This window comes from Rhincodon typus, chromosome 2 (assembly GCF_021869965.1).
Source record: "Rhincodon typus isolate 14 chromosome 2, sRhiTyp1.1, whole genome shotgun sequence".
In the NCBI taxonomy this organism is placed as follows: domain Eukaryota; kingdom Metazoa; phylum Chordata; class Chondrichthyes; order Orectolobiformes; family Rhincodontidae; genus Rhincodon; species Rhincodon typus.
This window is the reverse complement of record NC_063333.1, coordinates 3914560-3930241: the sequence shown is the minus strand read 5'-3', so window position 1 is coordinate 3930241 and position 15682 is coordinate 3914560.

Below are 15682 nucleotides of genomic sequence, written 5' to 3'. Positions count from 1 at the left end.
TATGGAATGAGCTGCCAGCAAAAGTGGTTGAGGCGGGGACATTAACAACATTTCAAAGGCATTTGGACGAATACATGGATAGAAAAGGTTTAAAAGGATATGGGCCACATGCAGGGAAATAGGGTAAGAGTGGATGGGCATCTTGGTCGGCATGAACCAGTTTGGGCAGAAGGGCCTGTCTCCATACTGTAGGACTCTATGACTCTATGTGATTGCAGGGTGACCACTGATGGCAGCTGAATATCCAGGAGTATTCAGTTTTTAAAGGAAAAGGCGAGGTGCTGTTGCTGATTAAAGAGTATATGGGCATTTTGGTCGGCATGGACCAGTTGGTGCCAAAGGCCTGTCTCCGTGTTGTAGGGCTCTATGACTCTGTGTGACCAGTGATGGGAACTGAATATCCAGGAGTATTCAGTTTTTAAGAAGGATGGACATAAAGGAAAAGGTGAGGTGCTGTTGCTGATTACAGAGGAAAATAAATGCAATAGTGAGGAAACATATTAGCTCCAGTGAAGTGGAATCTGCATTTGTAGAGTCTCAAACATAATAGTAGTGTTTGTATCTTGACCTCGAACTGGTGTTGCAATGGCGGGAAGGGATAAAAGAGGAAATTAGAGATGCAAACTTTCAGGTACAGCTGTCATTCTGGTTCTCTTTCACCTGCATGTTGATAAGGCAAATCTAATCAGTGAAAATTCCCTAGGGGAGGAATTCCTGTAGTGTGTCAATGAAGGTTTTTTGAATCAATACATTGAGGAACCAATTAGAGAAGAGGATATCATGGTGTCTAAAGGGCTAAGAATGCTTAGTCATCAAGCATGTGCATGACTACACCAATTCATTTTGACTATGAAATGAATCCAACCCCAAGGTGAGAATGAGTTTCTGATATTAAGATTCAGCAATAGGCCATCATATGAATCGAATAGAGCAGTTGGTTCACGGAATTGTGTGCTGTAGACCTTATGATTTAGCATTAACCAACTGGAGTTCTGGCCATTACATACATTGACAGGCAAAATGAACAGAGCTAAGGAATAAATTATTGCGATTTAGTGTCGCAGGATTTGAGATAGAATGCACAAATTTCTTCCAATTGATGTTCATGAAGAAAATCTTAATTTGTTCCAATTTAAGGCTAACTTTGATTGTACTTACGACAAGAAGACTTTGACACCTCAAGAGAATCTGCACTCATTTCACCTGCTCATTAAAGAAACGAGAAGATCCCAGTGTTCACACTGCACAATAATGAAATTGTTCAATGCTTTAACTCAGTGTCAAAAACAGACATGCTTTATAATGCTGACAGGCAGATCTTAGATCACTGTTTGCTCCCTATTCGACAATGTTTGTCACTGCGTCAATTCAAAAATATCGTAAATGGGAGAAAGAATTTGATACATAATGGAACATTTTTCAAGGAAAGATAGGCTTGCCAGGCTTGTGATGTTTGGTTCACACTTCACACCCTTAATCCACAGAAATATTCATTGTCCTCTACCTTCACACAAAGCTAATTTCTCTCTCTATTCTGTCTCAGAATTTCCCCAATGTAGGTGTCATCTGTGGTCCAGTGGCAGTGCTCTCACCTCTGAGTCAGTTTCATGTCACACTCCAGAAATTTGAACACTAGGTTTGCACTCTAATGCTCATAAACCAAAGCGCAATCTGTATTCTCAAGGGAAAGTAAAAGATCACAGGTCATTATGACTGTCCTGGCCAATATATAACCCTCAACACACTTTCTCATTACAATTATTCTGGTTATTTTTTCAATGACCTCGTGACATAGCACTCCTCCATCTACAAACTTTTGCTTTCAGCTGTAGAGACCTGCAACATACAGCTTCACATAAAAGGTTCAAGCCCTGTCACAACTTGTCCAAGTAATACGCTCACCTCATAATTTCATTTTGATAGAAAGAACTTCCTACACATAATCATCCCATCCAATGCATCTAACACAATTACTCTCCCAGTCTGATCTGTTAACGAAAAGATCTGTGTGCCTTCAAACCCACATTTAGAGATGCTTTTCCTTCTTATCCACTCAGGTACTCTATTTTTTTAATTTACACGCCAAATTTCCATTCTTTAAAATGCTCAAAGCCATTGCGTAGCCTCCTAAACCCTTGTTGAGTTTCACCATTTCCCAAGTTGTGCACGGGAATAAGTGCCTTCCTGCATCAAACCACAGACTGTCAGAACATCAATTCTTAAATCCTATCCAATTCTAAATCATTGCAAAATTAGCATCAATTCAAAACTTTATATTTGCACTTACGACTGTGATACCGTGGTTCCAGTGAGTCATAACTCATTTCAAGTGAATCTGCCGTCATGTTTGTTGCTGTCATTGGAGAAAGAAGATCCCAGTGTTCACGGAATAAATCAAAGTATTCAATACAATTAGCTATGCAATATCTGAGTAACACTGCCTCAAAATATGGACAGACCGAATTTGGATTTGTAGCTTGTCCTCTATTTTTGTAAGATTTATTGAATAGTTTCTAACAAAGGTTATGAAGATATAATTCCCTTTGAGCATGCAAAACAGAGAAATATTTCATCTCTAACCTTCCAAAGAGGGATATATTTTCTCCTTAAAACCCCATTGTCTTTATTTACTTAACATCGCCATTTCCTCCACTCGCTAACTCTCCCTCTCCACGTCAAATGAAGTCTGGAAGATGGGTTTATTGATGGCTCTTCAACAAATATTTTAGATCTACATCGGGTTAATTCAGAATCTCACAACACAAGGTCTTCTAGAAAACCATGTGATGTTATGTTTATACAGTGCATTGGCACCGTCAGGAGTACTGTGTGCAGGATTTGTTTCAGTATCTAAGGAGGGTCATGCTTGGCCCGAGAGATGGAAGGCAGAGATGAGTTACTTAAATGAGCATATTGGCCTCTGAGGTGAAGTTGTGTATGAACAAAAACAGAACTTGCTGGAAAAGCTCAGCAGGTCTCGCAGTATCTGTGAACACAAAATCAGAGTTAACGTTTCAGGTCCAGTGACCCTTCTTCAGAACTGATCATAGCTGGGAAAACATCGGCTTATGTGGAGAAAATAGGGAGGGGGAGGGACTAGGGAGTAAATGATAGGATAGAGCCGGAAGAGAGAGAAGAGCAGTTGGATAGACAAGGGAGTTGATAATGATCTGGCTGGGAAGGTGAATAGTTGTTAATGGGGACCGTTAGTGACTAACAATTGGCAGTGTGTAATGGCAAGCTATGTGATAACAAGGCCTGGTGTGTGGGGTAGGGGGCTGGAACAAGGGAGAGCTTAGGCCCAAAAATTATTGAACTCGACATTGACTCCGGACGGCTGCAGGGTTCCCAAGTGGAAAATAAGGTGTTGTTCTTCCAGCTTGTGTTGAGCTTTGCTGGAATACTGTAGCAAGCCGGAGACAGAGATGTTGGCCAGGGAACAGGGTGGTGTGTTAAATTGGCTGGCAACAGGTAGCTCAGGGTATTTTTTGCAAGCAGAACATAGATGTTCTGCAAAGCAGTCACCCAGTCTACACTTCGTTTCCCCAATGTACAGAAGACCACATTGTGAGCAACGAATGCAGTAGACTAGATTCTGGGAAGTGCAGGTGAAGAGTTGCTTCACCTGGAAGGTATGTTTGTGCTCTTGCATACCGGGGAGGGAGGAAGTAAATAGGCAGGTGTTGCACGTTCACCGGTTGCAGGGGAATGTGCCAAGGGGCTGTGGGCGTTTGTTGTGGGTGAAGGAAGAATGGACCAAGGGTATGCTGCAGGGAACGGTCCCTGTGGAAGTTGTGTTTACGCTCAGCCTGGAGTTGCATGGAATTTACAACATCTAATTGAAACATAAGACTGTGAACTGCAGAGAATGAAAATGTTTGATTTGACCAAAGTTTAAGAGTATAAACATTAATTTTTTGTCTTCTTGACGCATAAAACCTCTGGTAAGGGTAGGGTAGACATCTTAGGGTTGTTTTCTTTAACTTTCAGATGAAAGGACATTTTAAATAAGCTGTCCTCATACTGTACCATGGGGGACATCTAATTCAATTGATTGATCTAATTAAATTAACTCATTAAATCTGGTTCGTCAAGCAGAGTAGGCCTGAACAATAAAATTCTAAGGATAAAGTTCTCCCAGTACAGACTGCAAACATCAGAGTCTGTAAATACTGGGAATTGTCGGAGTTTAGACAAGTGTGGGAGGGAGGTATTGCTGTTTCTTCTTCTGTACATTTTTATAAGAGGCTGCTTTGTGGTTGAGCTGCTGTTCATTAGACAAAAGATTGGGCCCAAGTGAAAGTCAGGCTTTGATCAGCAAGGCCAGTACCAACAAGGTAAGGGTTAGGTAAAGTGAATTTTTATAACTAAGTCTTCTAGTTGTGAAAAGGACAGAGGTGGCAGTCAGTGGAGTGGTATGCTCCTGTCGATGTCAGGGATCAGGGAACAGTTAAGTATCCCTGGTGATTAAGTCTGCAGGAAGTGTGTCCATCTGCAGCTCTTCTCAGACCACATGAATAGGTTGGAGTGGCAGTTGGAAGCACTGAGAAGTGTACAGAATGTAAATAGTGTGACAGATAGTAGTTTCAGGGAGGCACTGGGTGCCATGGGCAAGTTGGGCCAAAGGGCCCATTTCCATCCTGGAGACTTCTATAACTCCATGAGTCTTAATTTGTTCACCTGAAGAGTCATGAATTTACATAGCTATCTACCATGGATCTGTGGGTCATCAGAAGTGGAATATAACAAAAGTATCAGAGATAGTAGGAACTGCAGATGCTGGAGAATCTGAGACACAAGGCGTACGGCTGGATGAATACAGCAGGCCAAGCAGCATCATAGGACCGGAAGGCTGACATTTCGGGCCTAGACCCTTCTTCAGAAAATTCTGAAGAAGGGTCGAGGCCCGAAACTCAGCCTTCCTGCTCCTATGATGCTGCTTGGCCTGCTGTGTTCATCCAGCCTTATGCCTTGTTATAACAAAGGTATAGGCAGATACGGTTTTGGGTGGGAATTGAATTAAGGAATATGAGAATTGTACAGAAGGTGAAGTGGAGTGAATTCAAAAATAACAAGCAGTGAACTTTCACAGCTCATTGGCTGTGAAGTTATAAACATCTCTGTACATTGGAGTTTGGTCCGAGAGAAACAGACCTGAACTTGCAGAGACAGTAGTAAGAACTGCTGTTGCTGGAGTAAGAGATAACACAGTGTAGAGCTGGAGGAACACAGCAGGCCAGGCAGTATCAGAGGAGCAGGAAAGTTGAAGTTTCGGATTGGGACCCTCCTATCATTTTCAGAACTGCTCACAGCTCGGGATAGGCTAATTGTTTGTTTTCAAGTCTTCTAAAACTTATAAATCCTGATCCTTTTTTAAAAAATCAACAATAGTGAGTTGGGTGTGTATTTTTTTAGTACATATTTTGCTGAGATATGTCTCTTCATTTTTTTTTAGTATAAAATGTAGGTATTATATTTCTCCTGGAGTAGTGTTTTTCGAGCAGTAAGATTGCACTATTTTCTGGGTCTGTAGATTATGGCGCCTTTAGTAAAGTGATGTGCTCCTCCTGACGGATGTGGGGGATTAGGAAGAATTTCACTGTTTCTGATGAGCATGTCTTTAGGAAGTGCGTATGGTTGCAAATACTGTCATATCTCATGTGTTGGTTAGAGCCGGTGTTAAAGGCAATGAGGAATTTACAGGAGCCATAGTGTGATGGATGTCACTTTCAGCAAGGTAGAAGAGCTGCAAATATGGTGGAAGAGCTGCAAATACAGTGAGGTAAATGGGTTTCATCTAGAAAAGGTACAAAAGGTGGGCAGGTAGTGCAGTAGTCTCTTATGGTTATCCCCATCTCAAATCTCAAATAGGTATGTTGTTTTTGCACTGACAGTCAGGTTTCTGGTTACGAGATTGGCCCTACTGTAATGAGGGGTATGTCAGATTCCAAATGATCGATTGTGAAAGGGAACTCTCTTGTCAAGGGCACAGACAGACATTTCTGCAGCTGACATCAGAATGGTGTGTTGCTTCCAGGGTGCCACTGTTAAGGATGTCTCGGTACAAAATATTTTCAAAGTGGACAGTGACCAGCAGGTTATTGTACACATTGGTTCCAACAACACAAGAAGAGAAAAGGATGGAGTTCTGATGAGAGAATACAGGAAATTAGGCAGGAAGTTGAAAAGTAGGTCCTCAAGGGTAGTGGATTCTGGGTTACTCCCGTGCCACGTGCTAGTTACAGTGGAAATAGGAGGATAGAGCAGATGAATTTGTGGCTGAGGAGCTGGTGCGGGGGGCAAGGATTCACATTTTTGGATCACGGGAATCTCTTCTGAAGTAGAGTGACCTGTATAAGAAAGATGGGTTGCATCTGAATTGGTAGGGGAGCAATATCTTGCATGGAGATTTGCTAGTGTGACTTAGGTGAGCGGATGGGGGTGGTCTCCCAAAGAGATAGTGTGCAAAGAGATAAGTGTGAGGCTGGCACAGTTGAGTAGAGGAGTAAGTCAAACAGTCAAGGCAGGCAAGAACAATGCAGAGAAGGAGGTAGGACTGACAAATCACACTGCACTTTTTTTATTGTTTATTTGTAGGATGTGATGGTAACACTGTTGAAAGCCAAAGGATGGTTGTTAGATTATTTCTTATTTGTGATGGTCATAGCATGGCATTGTGTGGCGCGAATGTTACTTGCCACTTGTCAGCCCATGGCTGATATTGTCTGAATATTTATTCCCATGCAAGTACCCTGACAGGCAAGGCTGATGAACTCAAGGGAAAATGGGACTGTGATATCACACATATTACAGAAACATGGTTCAGGGAGGGACAGAACTGGCACCTTAATGTTCCAGGGTATAGATACTGTAGGAAGGATAGAAAGGTGGGGCAAGAGAGGAGGGGGAATGCTGTTTTTGACTAGGAAAACCTTAAGGCAGTACTTAGAAAGAATAATCCTGAGGGATTGTGCCATGAAGGTATATGGGTGCAAGTATTTGAAGAAGTAAAGCAGAGGATTGATGAGGGCAGTGCAGTGGTCTTCAGGAAGGAAATCTACAAAGTTCCTTATGATAGACTGGTTAGCAAGGTTTGATCACACAGAATAGAGGGAGAACTAACTATTTGGATACAGAACTGGCTCGAAGGTAGAAGACACAGGGTGGTAGTGGAGGTTTGCTTTTCAGCCTGGAGGCCTGTGACCAGCAAAGTACCACAAGGATCAGTGCTAGGTCCACTACTTTTTTGTCATTTATATAAATGATTTGGACATGAACGTAGGAGGTATGGTTAGTAAGACTGCAGATCATTTCAAAATTGGAGGTGTAGTGGACAGGGAAGAAGGTTATTTCAGAGTACAGTCAGATCTAGATTAGATGGGCTGATGGGCCAAGGACTGGCAGGTGGAGTTTAATCTAGATAAATATGAAGTGTTGCATTTTGGAAAGGCATATCAGAATAGGACTGAAACACTTAATGGTAATTTCCTGGGCAGTATTGCCAAACAAACAGACCTTGGCTAAGATAACAAGTTGTAGACCTGGATGAACACAGCAGGCCAAGCAGCATCAGAGGAGCAGGAAAGCTGACGTTTTGGGCCTAGACCCTTAGGATCTAGGCCTGAAACGTCAGCTTTCCTGCTCCTCTGATTCTGCTTGGCCTGCTGTGTTTATCCAGCTCTACACCTTGTTATCTCAGATTCTCCAGCATCTGCAGTTCCTACTATCTCTGAAACAGACCTTGGCTTGCAGATTCATAGTTCCTTGAGAGTGAGGTCAGACACTTATAGGGTAGTGAATAAGGCATTTGGTACAATTGCCTTTATTGGTCAGTGCACTGATTACGGGAGTTGGGATGTCATGTTGCGGCTATACAGGACATTGCTTTTCAATTATGGTATTCCTGCTATAGGAAAAATGTTGTGCAACTTGAAAGGGTTCCGAATGATTTACAAGGATGTTGCCGGGGATCGTAGGTTTGAACTATAGGGAGAAGATAAATAGTCTGCGGCTATTTTCCCTGGAACCTCGGAAGCTGGAGGATGGCATTATAGTGGTTTATAAAATCATGGCAGGCATGGATAGGGTGAATAGTCAAGGTTATTTTCCCAGGGCAGCAGACTCCAAAATTAGAGGGCATAGGTTTAAGGTGAGAGGTGAAAGATTTAAAAGGGACCTCAGGGCAACTTCTTCATGCAGAAGGTGGTGCGTGTATGGAACAAGCTGTCAGAGGAGGTGGTGAAGGCTGGTACAATTAGAACATTTAAAAGGCATCTGGACGGGTACAGGATGAGGAAGTGTGATGATGCTTTGGCATGAAGAGGTGTATTTTATCCTTGTATCTTTTAAGAGTGAGATTGGACAAGAGGTAATGAACAGTCTATGGTAATGTTAACACCTTGTGAGGCATGTGGCTTTTTTCTTAAAGTTGGAACAGTAGAGGCATCCTGGATGAGTGTGGAAAACTCCACAGACCAGGATTTCTAGAAGCATTTTATTCCAAAGAATCCCTACAGTGTGGAAACATGCTATTCCACCTTATAAGTCCACAGCAACCCTCCAAACATCATTCAACCGAGACTCATCCCCTTACACTGTCCTTGTAACCATGTATTTCACATGACTAATGCACCTAACCTACGCATCCCTGAACATTATGGGCAACTTAGCATGGCCAATCCACCTGATTTGCACTGTGGGAGGTAAATGGAGCACCTCGCAGAAACCCATGCAGACACAGGGAGAATGTGCAAACTTCACACAGACAGTTGCCCGAGGGTGAAATCAAACCTGCTCCTTGGCACTGTGAGGCAACAGTGCTAATCACTGAGCCACAGTGCCGCCTTAGTCTTTTGCTTCAGCAGAAGCTGCTGGTGTCTTGAAGAAGCAGAAATTACTTTTCATCCCCTCTCTCAGTTACAGCTAGATGCTTAGGTTTCTCTTCTTAAGGCAGGCATTGCATGTGAGAAATGCTGTTTTCAGAATTTGCCTTTTTGCCAAGTGATGTGTTTATGGGATGTTACTACATTGGAAGAGTTAATTAGCGGTAGTTCCTAAGTCAATTTTTCTGTTGAGTTTTCCAATATTCGACGTTCTTCTTTCATTTGTTGTAATTGAGCTACCATGTTTGAATGACTTCTGTTTTGCTGTTGAGCAGTTTGACCAGTCGATTCGCACCTGGAACACAGCACTTTACATTTGCCTTTAAAATAGGAAAAAGTTAGGGTCTCCACAACTCTCAGAATATTTTGAGGGGTCTGATCTGGTCCAACACAGAATGGTTCAGAGGGTATGGGCCAAATGCTGGCAAATGGGATGCAATCAATTTAGGATAGTCAGTCGGTATGGACGAAATGGGCTGAAGGGTCTGTTTCCAGTCTGTACACGTCTATGACTCTATGACTATATAAAAAATTAGCTCTAGGTTATCTGAATGGTAAGGCAGCCTCAAACATTGCTATTACCTATTTTAGCACCTAATCTTCAATTCCTACATTTGCAATACACCTCTGTGCTGAGTCAGTAAACACCATGGGTAGAGCTGATAGCAATGATTTGGAATAGCAGGCAAATGAAATATAACAGGCTTTCTGCAACACAACATACTCCTGCAACATTCCCTCTGATAACGCTCAGGACCTATCCTTGCCCTCTTCAATTTGTCAGTTACATCCTGTCGCTCAAACACAACATTAATAGCGGAGCATTAACTTTCACAAGCGTGCTAAGGACCCCCAGCTCTAAATTCTCACCAATCAAAAATTGTCAAATATTGGGGCTCTTCACACTTCAGTCAAAGCCCTATACATCAGCTGCTGAATCCATTCCTCTCCCTCACTGCAGTCCCAGATTAAATCAGTCCGTTCACAGCCTTTGGTATCATGTTAGATATCATAAAGACCTTCTATACTCATATTTTTCTGTTCGTTCATGGAAAGTTGGTGTTACAGGTTCATTCCTCATTGCTCACAGCATGGTGGATACCTGACTTCTTGAACGGCTGCATTCTTTGGGTGATGGGACACTTATAGAGCTCTAAATGAGGGGTTTCTAGGATATTGACCAGTAACTGTGAAGAAACAGGAATATAGGTCAAGGTCAAGACAGTATGTGACATGCAGGTGAATTTGCAATTTTTGGTGTTCACAGGCATCTCCTGCCCTTGTCCTTCTAGACAGTCAAGGTTGGAAGGTACTGTCAAAGGAGTAAGGTGTGTTGCTACAATTCATCTTGCAGACGGTACAACTTGCTGCTACAGTGCGTTGATGGTGACGGGAATGAATGTTCAAGATGCATGATGCCAACCAAGTGAGCTTGATTTTTATATGTGGTATCAAATGATTTGAGTGTTGTTGGAGGTGCATTAATCAAAAAAGTGGAGAATATCCCACAATACTCCTCACTTATGCCTTGTGGATAGTAGATGGACAGTGAACAGACCAGAGGTGAGACACTCGCCAAGAGCGAAAAACATATTCAACCTCATCCTCATCAATGTGCCAGTGGCAGACACATTTGCATATGGCACTCTCAGTAACAGTGACCACCGTACCGTCATGTGGAGACAAAGTCCCACTTTCATATTGAGAATACCCTCTGTTGTCTTGTGTGGCATTATCATTGTCCTCAATCGGACAGATTTCAAACAGATCTAGCAACTTAAGATTGGGCAACCATAAGGCACTCTACACCATCAACTGCAGCAGAATTGTATTCCAACACAAACTGCAACCTCATAGTCTGGCATATCCCCTACTCAACGATTAACATCAAACAGAGGGAACAACCCTGGTTCAATCAAGAGTGCAGAAGGGCAGGCCGGAAGCAGCAACTGGCAGACCTAAAAGTCATGCCTAAAAGAGGTGTCAACCTGGTGAAGCTACCAAACAGGAAAAGCAGCATGTGATTGACAGAGCGAAGGGTTCCGACAACCAACAGATCAGATCTAAACCCTGCATTTCTGCCACATCCAATGTGAATGCAGACGAGCAGTTAAACAACTCACTGGAGGATGAGTGTTCATAAATACCCGCATCCTCAATGATGGAAGGCATAACACAATCTTCAGCCAGAACTGCTGAGTGGATGATCCATGGCCTCCCCCAGTCACCCATAGCATCACAGAAACCAGTCTTCAGCCAATGTGATTCAATCCATGTAATAATAAGAAAAGCTTGGCGACACTGAATACTGCAAAGTCTATGGGCCATATCAAAATTCTAGCAATACCACTAAACATGTGCTCCAGTCCGTGCTGCTGTCCTTGGCAATCTCATGCAGTTTGTACATGATGTTGATGAGGCCACACTTGTCTATTGTGTTCAGTTTTGGTCACATTACAATAGGAAGAATGTTGTTAAACTGGAAAGAGTGCTGAAGAAATCAACAAGAATGTTGCCAGGACTTAAGGGACTATAGGGTGTGGTTGGAGAAGCTAAGACCCTTTTCTTTACAGCATAGGAGACTGAGGGGGGAATCTTATAGAAGTGTGTAAGATCATTAAGGGCATTGATAGGGTGAATGAACTCAATCTTTTACCTACAGTTAGGGAATCGAGGACAAGATGGCATCAGTTTAAGGTAAGAGGGGAAAGAATACATTGGAACCTCAGAGGCAACTTTTTTACACGGAGGGTGGTATGCACATGGAATGAGCTGCCAGCAGAAGTGGTTGAGGCGGGGACATTAACAACATTTCAAAGGCATTTGGACGAATACATGGATAGTAAAGGTTTAAAAGGATATGGGCCACATGCAGGGAAATGGGTTTAGAGTGGATGGGTATCTTGGTCGGCATGAACCAGTTTGGGCAGAAGGGTCTGTCTCCGTACTGTAGGACTCTATGACTCTATGTGATTGCAGGGTGACCACTGATGGCAGCTGAATATCCAGGAGTATTCAGTTTTTAAAGGAAAAGGCGAGGTACTGTTGCTGATTAAACAGGAAAATAAATGCAATAGTGAGGAAATGTATTAGCTCCGGTGAAGTGGAATCTGCATTCATAGAGTCTAAAACATAATAGTAGTGTTTGTATCTTGACCTCGAACTGGTGTTGCAATGGCGGGAAGGGATAAAAGAGGAAATTAGAGATGCAAGTTTTCAGGTACAGCTGTCACTCTGGGTGTCTTTCATCTGCATGTTGATAAGGCAAATCTAATCAGTGAGAATTCCTTAGGGGAGGAATTCCTGTCGTGTGTAAATGAAGGTTTCTGGATCAATACATTGAGGAACCAACTGGAGAAAAGGCTATCATGGTGTCTAAAGGCCTGATGATGCTTAGTCATTAAGTATGTGCATGACTACGCCAATTCATTTTGACTATGAAATTAATCCAAACCCAAGGTGAGAATGAGAATTTTTTTCTGAAGAAGGGTCCAGACCCGAAACGTCAGCCTTCCTGCTCCTCTGATGCTGCTTGTCCTGCTGTGTTCATCCAAGGTGAGAATGAGTTGTTGAAATTAAGCTTCAGCAATAGGCCATGATGGGAATTGAATAGAGCAGTTGGTTCATGGAATTGTGTGCTGTAGACCTTATGATTTAGCATTAGCCAACTGGTGTTCTGGCCTCTACATACATTGACAGGCTAAGTGAGCAGAACTGAGGAATCAATTATTGCGATTTAGTGTCGCAGGATTTTAGATCATAAATGCACAAATTCCTTCCAATTGATGTTAATGACGGAACACATTAAGATTTACAATTTAAGGCTATCTTCGATTGTACTTACGGCAAGAAGACATCTCAAGAGAATCTGCACTCATTCCACCTGCTCATTAAAGAAACGAGAAGATCCCGGTGATCACAGTGCACAATAATGAAATTATTCAATGCTTTAACTCAGTATTAATAAAAGACTTGCTTAATAATACTGACAGGCAGATCTTCGATCACTGATTGCTCGCTATTTGACAACGTTTGCCACTGCATCAATTCAAGAATATCGTAAACGGGAGAAAGCATTTGATTCAAATTGGAACATTTTTCAAGGAAAGATAGGCTTGCCAGGCTTGTGATATTTGGTTCCCACTTCACACCCTTAGTCCACAGAAATATTCATTCTCCTCCACCTTCACACAAAGCTAATTTCTCTCGCTATTCAGCCCCAATGTAGAAGTCATCTGTGGTCCATTGGCAATGCTCTGACCTCTGAGTCAGGATAATGTGGTTTCATGTCAACTCCAGAAATTTGAAAACTAGGTTTGCACTCTACTGATGATAAACCAAAGTGCAATCTGTATTCTCAAGGGAAAGTAAAAGATCACAGATCAAATATGAGGAAGAAGCGATTTTCCAGTGTCCTGGCCAACATATAACCCTCAACAAACATTCTCGTTACAATTATTCTGGTTATTTTCTCAATGTCCTCATTACGTAACATTGCTCCATCTACAAACTTTTGCTTTCAGCTGTGTTGACCTGCAATTTTTAGGAACACAACAGACAGCTTCACATAAAAGGTTCAAGCCCTATCACAACTTGTCCAAGTAATATGCTCACCTCATAATTTCCTTTTCATAGATCAAATTTCCTACATATGCTTAGCCCATCCAATACATCTAACACAATTACTCTCCCAGTCTGATCTGTTAACGAAAAGATCTGTGTGCCTTCAAACCTACATTTAGAGATGCTTTTCCTTTTCATCCACTCGGGTACTCTTATTTTAATTCACACGCCAAATTTCCATTCTTTAAAATGCTCAAAGCCATTGCATAGCCTCCTGTTGAGTTTCACCAGTTCCCAAGTTGTGCACGAGAATAATTGTCTTCCTGCATCAAACCACAGACTGTCAGAACATCAATACCTAAATGCCGTCCAATTCTATATCATAGCTAAGATTAATATGAATTCAAAACCTTATATTTGCACTTACGACTGTGATACCGTGGTTCCAGTGAGTCATAACTCATTTCAAGTGAATCTGCCGTCATGTTTGTTGCTGTCATTGGAGAAAGAAGATCCCAGTGTTCACAAAATAAATCAAAGTATTCAATACAATTAGCTATGCAATATCTGAGTAACACTGCCTCATAATATGGACAGACCGAATTTGGATTTGTAGCTTGTCCTCTATTTTTATAAGATTTATTGAATAGTTTCTAATAGAGGTTATGATGATATAATTCCCTTTGAGCATGCAAAACAGAGAAATATTTCATCTCTAACCTTCCAAAGAGGGATATATTTTCTCCTTAAAACCCCATTGTCTTTATTTACTTAACATCGCCATTTCCTCCACTCGCTAACCCTCCCTCTCCATGTCAAATGAAGTCTAGAAGATGGGTTTATTGATGGCTCTTCAACAAATATTTTAGATCTGCCATCGGTTTAATTCGTAATCTCACAAGATCCTCTAGAAAACCATATGATGTTATGTTTACACAGTGCATTGGCACTGATAGGAGTACAGTGTGCAGGATTCGTTTTGGTATCTAAGGAGGGCAAGAGAGAAGGAAGGCAGAGATGAGTTACTTAAATGAAGATAATTGCCTCTGAGGTGAAGCTGTGTATGAACAAAAACAGAAGTTGCTGGAAAAGCTCAGCGGGTCTGGCAGTATCTGTGAACACAAAATCAGAGATAACATTTCGGGTCCGGTGACCCTTCCTCAGAAATTATCGTAGCTGGGAAAATGTTGGCTTATATGCAGTAAATAGGGAGGGGTATGGGGTAGGGAATAAATGATAGGATCGAGCCCGAAGAGAGGGAAGAGCAGCTGGATAGACAAAGGAGTTGATAATGATCTAGCTGGGAAGGTGAATAGTTGTTAATGAGGACTGTCAGTGACTAACAATAGATAATGCGTAATGGCAGGCTATGTGATAACAAGGCCTGGTGTGTGGGGTAGGGAGCTAGGTCATGCAGGGTTGCAGAGTTCCCAAGTGGATAATGAGGAATTGTTCTTCCAGCTTGTGTCGAGCTTCACTGGAACACTGCAGCAAGCCAGAGGCAAAGATGTTGGCCAGGGAACAGTGTAAAAGTGATATGCAACAGGTAGCTCAGGGTATTTTTTGCAAGCAGAACGTAGATGTTCTGCAAAGCAGTCACCCAGTCTACGCTTTGTTTCCCCAATGTACAGGAGACCAGACTGTGTGCAGCGAATGCAGTAGATTAGATTCTGGGGAGGGTGGATGAAGTGTTGCTTCTCCTGGAGGGTATGTTTGGACCCTTGGATACTGAGGAGGAAGGAGGTAAATAAGCAGGTGTTGCACCTTTGTCGGTTGCAGGGGAAGGTGCCATGGGGCTGTAGGGGAGTGGTGGGGGTGAAGGAAGAGTGGACCAGGATACCCTGAAGGGAACGGTCCCTGCAGAAGTTGTGTCTGCTCAGCCTGGAGTTGCAAAGAATTTACAAAGTCTAATTGAAACATAAGACTGCGAACTGCAGCGAATGAAAATGCTTGATTTGACCAAAGGTTGGAGTTTAAGAGTATAAATCTTCATCTTTTGTTTTCTTGACGTATAAAGGAGTAGGGTAGACATCTAAGCATTGTTTTCTTTAACTTTCAGGTGAAAGGACATTTTAAATAAGCTGTCCTCATGCTGTAGCACAGAGGGAGCATCTAATTCAACTGATTAAACTAATTAAGTCAACTCATTAAATCTGGTTCGTCAAGCAGGACAGGCATGAACAATAGAATTCTAAGGCTAAAGTTCTCCCAGCACAGACTGCAAACATCAGAGTCTG